Below are 9,928 nucleotides of genomic sequence, written 5' to 3'. Positions count from 1 at the left end.
CCAGCCTTTGTAAAAGCTGATTGTGAGAGACTTTATCAAAGGCTTTAGATGCGTCTCATCTGGCTTGTGTAGAAAGACCCTTGTTTTTGTTATGATTAACAGTATTTAAGAAGGATAAAAGAGTGGTTTCAGTGCTGAATCCAGGCTGAAAGCATGTTGTGTAGGTGGTAAATTGGCTGTTTTAAAGTGATGTAACAGCTACTTTTTTGTACATTACGTATTTTAGTGATGGGATAGTATGGTAATAGGTCTGAAATCACCAAGAAAATTGTTTGATGTCCTTCTATTCTTATGTAGCAGTATTCTTCACATGTAGGATCTTCCGCCTGAGGGTGACTGAATGTCCGGCTCATCTACCAAAGCTTAAGCCTGGTTGCTGTAAGGTGCGTGGGATGTCACATGCAGGGCCATAAACCATGGGCCATAAATGTGACGTCCACACGCAGAGAAACCAGAACTTCTGTGTCGCAATCGATCGTCAGCTTTCTCATTCTGCTCCGAGTCTCCGAAGATGTTTATAGATAAGTACCCAGTTGGGGAATCTTCCTGTTTTTGTCTGAACTTAGGTTGCTGTTTTTTTCTGTTAGCCAATGTCATCTAGAAAAGGGAAATGTAAGTGCAGTCAGCAAATTCCACACAAGAATACTCATGATCTTTACTTGCTTTGCTGAGGGCCATCGCATGGCCATACGACCAGTAAAATCTGTCAATAATTTGTCTCTTAAGTCCTTGTGCAGCCATCTGGCAGCCCTTAAATTATTAGTAGAGAATCAATGACTCAAACGCTTGGCCCTTGGTATGGATCCTGAACCATCCGTCAAGGTGGAGTCGCCTAAAAAGAAGGCCAATTTTTAGGCTGGATACTGTGCCTCTTACTTCAGATGTCCCACCAGCTGCCTGTTTAGGGGCTGAGGAATGTCCAACAGAACTGGTGACTTCGACCGGTACCATTTCGGAATCCACCTGTGGTTCTCCAGTCTGCACATCTAAGGAGTTTTCTACAACGTCTGCCTCCAACGATGTCGGGGGGGGGGACCAGGCTCGCTAGGACGACTGACTTTAGTTTCTGAAGAGAGCACTTTGAAGTCAGGCCTGACACCAGAATCCAGGCCCTTGGCTTCTAAGCCTATTTATAAGACTTCTCTCAAGAGGAAACAAAAGAGCAGACATTTGTCTGTTCCAGTGGAGCATCAACCTGACTGGCAAACTTTCTCCCAATCACTTTTTCAGGCCTTTATGGCCTTGAGGCCTGCTCCTTCTCAGATTCCTGCTCTGCCTACCCTAAGTCCTAGGCCTGCCTCTGCAGACCCCATCCCCCACACTCAGGAAGAAGACTCCTCTTCTTCCTCCTCTTGAGTCTCTCACTTGCACTTCACAGCTGGCCTCACCCCTGGAATATTGTTCCCCAGACGAAGACTCCTTGGAAGGAGACTCTCCACCAGAAGACATTACGTTTGGGGAGACAAGTCTCCAAAATGAGAGAATACTTTAATTGGGACTCCACCCAAATGACTGAAGTACAAAAATGATATTTTGAGCTTCTCCATCTGGAGTCAATGACTGAAGTACAAAAAAGATATTTTGAGCTTCTCCATCTGGAGTCCCCCTCCCCTTCTGCTATCCCTCTGGTGATTCCTGCTTACTTGGACGCCTGTGCTGCCACTTCCAAGATCCCAGAATCCCAACCCCCTGCCCCTAAAAGGCCAGATAGACTGTGTAAAGTTCCTGATGATTACAAATACCTCATCAAACTCCCCCATAGCAGACCCTGCGGTCATTGCTGTGACACCGGACAAGTGATCAAGGCAAATTCCATCTTCTTCTTTACTGCCATCTGACAAGGACAGTAAAGTGATAGATAGACTGGGGAAAAAGATCCGCACTTCCTCTACCCTGGCCCTTGGGGCCATCAATTACCAAACTTGTTGCCTCAAAACTTTCTTTAGCTGTACAGGTAGCCAGGCATTCCATAAAATGCAGCTGTGATGCTGCTGAAGCCTCAGCTAGATCAGCTGTATCTGCCTGTATGTTACGCAGGTACTCCTGGCTCAGGCTTCAACCCCTGCCGGACGATTTCAAGAACAAGATCCTGGATGCCCCACTAGACAGCAAATTCCTCTTTGGCAAACAATCTGCAGAGCTGTTCAAAAATCTGGAAGAAAAAAGTAAGGAACTGCAGGACTTGAAACATCTGCTGGTATCCCCAGTTCCTAAGTTTTACAGGAATTACCCAGCTAAACCAAGCTTTGTTAGAAGGGCACCTGCTCCTCCTCCTTCAAAGCATAGGAAAGGGGCCAGAAAGCCCTCTTCCCCCCAGAACTACCTCCTCTCAATCTACACCCAGTCAGTCCTTTCCAGACAGGCCAAGTACTGTGCAACTGCCAAAATACCCCCCCATCATATCTCCCTTTCTGCCCGCCTCTCTCTCACTGTCTCCCCCTGTGGCAACACATGACATCAGACTTCTGGGTTATGTCAGTAGTGGAAATGGTGCTTTATGACCTGGCAAGAAAAGCCTACTCCAAGAGGCATACTTACCTCCAAAAAACCAATCCCACCTGATCTACCAGGTTATTTTGGATTTACTATATTAAGGCACCATAGAGAAAGTCCCAGCAGGACAAGAGGATCAAGGGTTTTACTCCAGACTCTTCCTGTTTCCAAAAAAGGAGGGCCCTTCGAGGCCAATACTGGACCTGTCCCTTCTAAACCCCTTCCTTCAAGTTCTTTCTTTGTGCATGCTATCCCTGGAAACCCTTCTTCTGCTTTTGACACTTGTGGCCTTCATGACAACTCTGGACCTGAAAGATGCAAACCTCTGTATTCCCATCCATCCAGACTTCAGGAGATTTTTTGCTTTGGTGTGCCATCCTCACACTGTCAGTTTACTGCCTTGCCCTTTAGTTTTCCCACAGCACCAAGGGTCTTCACAAAGTGTTTACCTCAAGCAGTAGCCTTCTTCATGACAAGGGGCATACAGGTCTTCCCTTACCTGGATGACCTCCTCATCCAAGCAGAAGAGGCAAGTACTCTTCAGGCACACCCTGAAATTCATTGTCTCTCCTAGGAAGTCTGGGTTTTACCCTGAGCCTTCTGAAGTCCTCCCTAACTCCATTCCAAGACCAGATCTTCCTGGGCTGCAGGATAAGGACAGATCTGATGAAGGCTTTCCTTCCACAAGACAAGGTCACTTCACTAACCAATTATTTCCAAAGCCTCCTCCAAGTCTCACACATCTCAGCCAGGGAATTTCTCTGCATGCTGGGCTTCATAGCAGCTATTCTTCCCATGTTACTCCCTTGCCAAGTTACATATGAGGAAGTTCCAGTGGTATCTGAAGAATACCTGGTCCCACCACAATCACCCTCTGGATTTTCAGGTTCCTTTTCTACCCTGCCTGAAAAAAAGAGTTAGGCTGGTAAATACACCACATACTTCAGAATCCAGGCCTCCCTCTACAGCCATCAAAGGTAGTCAACATCATGTACACAGATGCCTCGGACCTGGGATGGGGAGCCAGTATGAATGGTCTCAAGGTGCAATCTCAATGGGAGCCCTCACTGAAGAAAAAACACATCAATGTGAGGAAATGACTGCTCTTTTCCTAGCTCTGAAAACCTTTCTCACACTCCTACAAACCTGGTCCCTTACAAGTCTTCACAGACAACACCACAGTGATGTGGAACCAGATCCTATTTACTCTGCAGACTAGCCATACAGCGTTGGGGGGTTGGCCACGCAATGCAATGTAACCTTGCAGGCAACATTCCATCACAGAACAACCATCTAGCAGATGCCCTCAGCAGATCATTGTCTCAAAATCATGAATGGATGTTGAACAGAGATGTTTTCCTAGACATTGTCCACTAATAGGGCACTCCACAAATAGACCTGTTTGCCTTCCCTCAGTGCAGACAACTGAAACTATTTTGCTCCAGTCTTCCATCTCCACACTAACTTGGAATGTGGATGACTTTTCAATTCCCTGGAAGAGGCTGTCCCCTGTATGTGTTCCCCCCCTTCCCTCTCATTCAAAAGGTCCTGATGAAGATTCAGCGGGACAAGCCAAAAATCTTGCTGATGACTCCCTGTTGGCCAAGACAGCATTGGTTCCCCCTTCTTCTATCTCTTGCCAAGAGCAATCACCACAAGTTGCCTCACAAGGTGGATCTGCTCACACAACAGAAGGGATCCCTCATTCACCCTCATCTGCAAACCCTCAGTCGTACCCTTTGGGTGATAAACTTCTGATCCCTTTCAGACACCTGTACTCAGAGGACATGCTGTTTGTCCTGAGGGTGGCCAGGAAACCAACTACCAGGAGATCCTATTTAGCAAAATGGGAAAGGTTCTCCAAATGGTATCTTCAAAGGCAACTAGACCCCTTCCAAGCGGATGTACCTCTAGTGTTGGCCTACATGTGTGTGAGCACCTAAAATCAGAACTTTCATACTCTTCAGTGAAAGTCAACTTGTCAGCCATTTTAGCTTGCTTACCCATTGATCCTCCATTGTTAGCTAGATTGGAAGTAAAACATTTTCTTAAGGGGGTCCTTCATATCAGACCACCAAGGAAACCTATCCCTCATCATTGGGATCTGAACTTTGTGCTTGAAAAATTTACCACTGGCCCCCTTTAAACTGGCAGCCTCTGACACTTTAAAAATGTACACCTGGAAAACTTTCTTGTTAATAGCCCTTACCTCAGCTAAGAGAGTCTCTGAGCTACAGGCCGTCATGGCTACCCCACCCTACACCATCTTTCATAAGGACAGGGTTTCACTTTGCACTAATCCCTCCTTCATGCCCAAAGTGGTAAATGAACTGCCCCTTAACCAATCTATCCATTTGCCCATCTTCTTCCCTTTGCCACAAAAGGACAGTGAGAGAGTGCTCCATTCCCTTGATGTTCACAGGCAACTGAGGTTTTATCTTGATAAGACCAAGAGTATTAGAAAGTCCAACCATCTATTTGTATCTTTTCACCCCAGGGCCCTCAGGAAAGCTGCATCCAAACAGACTATATATCATCCTGGATACACAGAGCTATATCCTTCTGTTACACTTTCCATGTTAAGGAGTTGCCCCACACAGTCAGGGCCCACTCCACTAGAGCAGTGGCCTCTTATGGGCCTTCCTCAAAGGCCTAGATACAGCTTCTATCCTAGAGGTAGCCACATGGTCTTCTGTACACACTTTCACTAAGCATTACAAATTGGACAGCATCTCCAGAGCCAGGGCAAGATTTGCTAAAGCCATCCTCCATGGATTCCTGGAGACTGCCACCTCTTCCTCCACCCTTTTCTCTGCATGAACTGTGGTACTCTCCCACATGTGAAGAATACTGCAACATGAGAATAGAAGGACATAGATTAGTTGTGTAAAATCTTACCATAACCATAGATGTCCTTCTCTTCCATGTTTCAGTATTCAATCCCTCCCTCCTAACCCTATGAAGAGCCTCTTTTCTTCCCCTATCTGGATGGCACCCTTCTTCTATCCTTAGATTGTCCAATTGGGCAGTCAGTTCTGAGGTCTGTGCATGCAGACGTCACATTTATAGCCCACTGTTTATGGCCCTGCATGTGACATCCTACACACCTTACAGCAACTGGGCTTAAGCTTTAGTAGATGAGCCAGACGTTCAGTCATCCTCAGGTAGAAGATCCCATATGTGAAGAATACTGCAACATGGAAGAGAAAGACATCTATGGTTACAGTAAGATATTACACAACAAATCTTTCCTTCTGTATGAAGTGGTGGTATAGCATTGCTTCCATAAGACTGGAGCATAAGATTTAGATGATCATCATGTTTCACTGTTGAAGTCATTACACTTGGGTTATCCTGCTGGCAGGCTACCCGCAGTCGGCCTGAATTCCAAAGTCCTGGTCCAGTGTCGGTTGCTGTCGCCTCTTCCCTGACGTCAGTGCGCCAGGGTTATATAAGATGCAGCTGATGCCATTTTCTTCTGTCTTTCTTGCCGCACGGTGCCAGAAGCAAAAGCAGTTCGCAAGTGCCGGTCGGCCGACTCCTGAGATTTTCGAAATTGAATTTCAGATCCAAAGTCTTCAATAAAGCTAAGTACCCCGCTGGGAAAACTTTTTTCTTGCTCCAAACCGATGTCAGAAAAAGTTAACAATTGTATTTATTGTGGGAAGCAAATACCTCATAAGGATTTTCATTCTTACTATATTCCTTGCCTAGGCCCTGACCACGACGTTGCTAGTTGTCGGTTTTGTGCTAGATTTAACCAAAGCACTATTAAGCGTCGGTACGATTTTGCTTTTCATTACTTTGGCCGAAGGTTTAACTATATAATGCCATCGGAACAGCTGATGACCGGAGTTCATAAAAAGCGCAAGGAAAAGGAAAAGGACAGGCATCCGAGGTCCAAAACCGACGACGAAACCTCTTCTAGGCCAGTCGCCGGTTCTCAGTGTGGCACTTTCGCAGCCCCTGACACCCGCTACCTCAGAGCCACAGGCCACCTCCGGCTCCCACATGGAGACAAATAGGCCTCTGGATACCCAAGGTATTGGGCCTTCGGAAACTAATCCCTCAGATGGGTCCGGAGCCGCTGAGGAGGCATTGGCTTCTGAGGATGTTTTCAGACCTACACAGCTTTATATCAAGCCAACTTCAGCATCCAAGACAAAGACTAAAACAACTTTAAAGACAAGGAAACAAGTACAGCATTCTCCAGGACAGACTTCCATGCCTAAGAAACAGATGCTCAAAATGGACGAAGACCTAATTACTTTGATCAGGGGTTTCCATCCCCCTCATGATAAGAGGCCTAGGCAAGACACTGAATATGATTCCTCTGATCAGGTTTCCATTTCCTCTGACTCCTCTTCAGAACAGGGATACTCTATTCCTCCCTATGAGGATTCTGATGCTGAAGAATCTTTTCCTTCAGCTTCTCCTCCTGAGGATTATTCCTTTGGGGAAACCCTGCATACCATGAGGGAGCATTTCCACTGGGAGAGCCAAGATTATTCAGAATCTAAGAAAAGGCTCAGAGACTTTCTTCTACTACCTCAGCACTGACATCTTGCTATTCCACCTGTTCTAGACATTGTAGATGATGTATTTTCAGAGTCCGGACTGTCTCCCGACTCTTTACCTCCTGCACCTGTTAAGCCAGACAGATACTACAGGGTTCCAGATTCTCATAAATTTCTATATAAAAACCCTGCTGCTGACCCAGAAACTATATCTCAGGGTCTCAAAGGGGTCAAGGCTCTACTGCAAAAAACCCTGTCCCCTCAGATAGAGATTCAAGGGCACTTGACAGATGGGGGGAAAAAGTTTACACTTCTGCTACCTTGGCTGTAAGGGCTTTAAATTGTCAGTTTCATATGCTTAAATATCAGCAATACTTAATGTCTCTGCTAAAACATAAAATGTTGACAAATTCTGAATGTTCTGAGAACAAGGAAATGCAGGATTTATTGCATGCAGCTGAACAAGTGGGAAAGCATACTTTGCAATGTGGTTTTGATTCACTGGAGGCCACTTGCAGAGCCGCTGTTACAGTTTCTGTCATTAGAAGGCATGCTTGGTTAAAGGAACAGACTCTGCCTAATCATGTTAAAGCAAAATTATTGGATGCTCCATTACAGCATGATACATTGTTTGGTGTTAAGGCAGAAGTGTTGAAGAAAATGGAGGATAAAGCTAAATCTATGCAGACAGTAAAAGATTTCTTACAGGTACAGCCACCCAGATTTAGCAGGAACTGGCCTTCTAAGAATTGGTCCTTTCCCGTGTCAGACATGCCACAAAGAGGCAGATACAGATGCCCTAGAGGCAGACAACAGCCCCAGGGCTCATACAGGCCCAAACAATGGGGTGCCTCTACCTCCAAAAGCGGAGAAGACAAATCACAGCCATATAGGAAACAGCCCCAATGACTTCCCTCTGCCAATGCCAAGCTCTTATCTTTTGGCAGCCCCCTTTGGGGGAAAGCTAGCACTTTTTTCACAAAATTGGCACATGATCACCCAGGACAAATGGGTCTTAAATATAGTCTCTCAGGGCTACAGGTTCCACTTTCACACCCTTCCAAAGGCAAAAGGTATGCCAGACCTGCCACACAATCAATGGGCAGAGGCACAAAAACAAGTTTCATCTCTCATGGACAGTGCCACAGCAAGAGCAGGGACAAGGATTTTACTCAAGATCTTTCTTAGTACCAAGAAAGGACAAAGCATGGAGACCAATTCTGGACCTGTCTATTCCAAATACTTTTCTGGATGTTCCAGAATTCAAAATGATGACTCTGCAGCAGCTTCTGCCCATGCTGGCCAAGAAGGCTTGGCTTGTAACTTTGGACCTCAAAGAGGCATACCTGCATGTCCCAATTAGACAATCTTGCAGAAGATACCTCAGATTCACAGCTGGCTCAATGCACTACCAATTCTCTGCACTGCCCTTTGGCTTATCTACTGCGCCCAGGGTCTTCACAAAATGCCTGGCACCAGTAATTGCATTTTGCAGACAAAGAGGAATTCAAATATATCCCTACTTGGATGACTGCCTTATTCAAGCAGAGACCAAAGACATTCTACTAAAGCATCTGGCATTTGTAAAAAGATTACTAATTTGCCTAGGGTACACAGTAAACGAAAATAAATCAAAACTAGTACCCTCTCAAGAGATAATATTCCTGGGTGCAAGCTTAAATACAACTGCCCAGATGGCTCATCTCACGCCAGACAAACAAAGGCAACTGACTTCTTACTTCGAAAGCATGGCAACAAAGACCCAGTTATCTGCAAGAAAAATTCTGCAGGGTCTGGGCTACATGGCATCCTGCATTCTGTTAATTCCATATGGAAGACTGCATATGAGGAAACTACAGTGGTATCTAAAAAGTGTTTGGACTCAACATTGCCACAGCCTGGAATCATTAATTTCACTCATTCCCTGCCTGCAGCAGGAGTTTCGATGGTGGGCACAGGCCTGTCACCACAACAAGGGACAGCCATTCACTTTACCCACAGCCTGGCAAACACTAGCAACAGATGCATCAGATTATGCCTGGGGGGCCCAAATGGCAGGAAAATGTATTCAGGGCACATGGCCCTCAAGCTAAAGGCATCTTCACATCAATCAAAAAGAGATGCTAGCTGTACAAAATGCCCTGACAGCCTTCAAGGACCTAGTTCATCCAGGACAGCTGCTGATAAAGATGGACAACACCACAGTCATGTGGTACATAAACAAGAAGGGGGGCACACATTCCTACCCCCTCTGCAGACAAGCCATGATTTTGTGGAACACAGCATTGACTTACCAAGTACATCTGCAAGCACAATTCCTGCCAGGAAAAACAAATGCTCTGGCAGACGAACTAAGCAGAAACCTCATGGATCCTCATGAGTGGAAACTAGATCCACAAATCTTCAACATGATAACAAGGAAATGGGGATGCCCAGACATAGATCTATTTGCCTCCCCTCACAACTGCCAACTTCAGAGATTCTGCACAAGGACTTATCACAAACAAGCATGGAAAGTGGATGCTTTGTCATTCAGCTGGAACAACCTTACAGTATATGCCTTTCCTCCACTGCCTCTCCTCCTCAAGGTACTCCTAAAGGTCAGACAAGAGAAACCACAAATGATACTGATTGCCCCGGATTGGCCACGCCAGCACTGGTACCCAATCTTAAAGAGCTTGTCTCAAGGCCCAGCCTGGACATTGCCTCAAATTCCTCATTTACTGACCCAACAAAACAATCAGATCCTGCACAGCCAACTCAGAACCCTAAATCTAGCTGCATGGCGGATAATGTAACCATTCAGAATACACCTCTCTCTAAAGTGGTTATGGATGTTATTTTGGAGGCGAGGAGGCCCATCACCAGAAAATCTTATGCAGAAACATGGAAGATATTCTGCGCTTGGAACCAGGCAC

Source organism: Protopterus annectens, chromosome 6.part0, assembly GCF_019279795.1.
Source record: "Protopterus annectens isolate FY-2018-M chromosome 6.part0, PAN1.0, whole genome shotgun sequence".
Classification (NCBI taxonomy): domain Eukaryota; kingdom Metazoa; phylum Chordata; order Ceratodontiformes; family Protopteridae; genus Protopterus; species Protopterus annectens.
The sequence above is the reverse complement of the archived record's forward strand: the minus strand, read 5'-3'. Positions refer to the sequence as shown.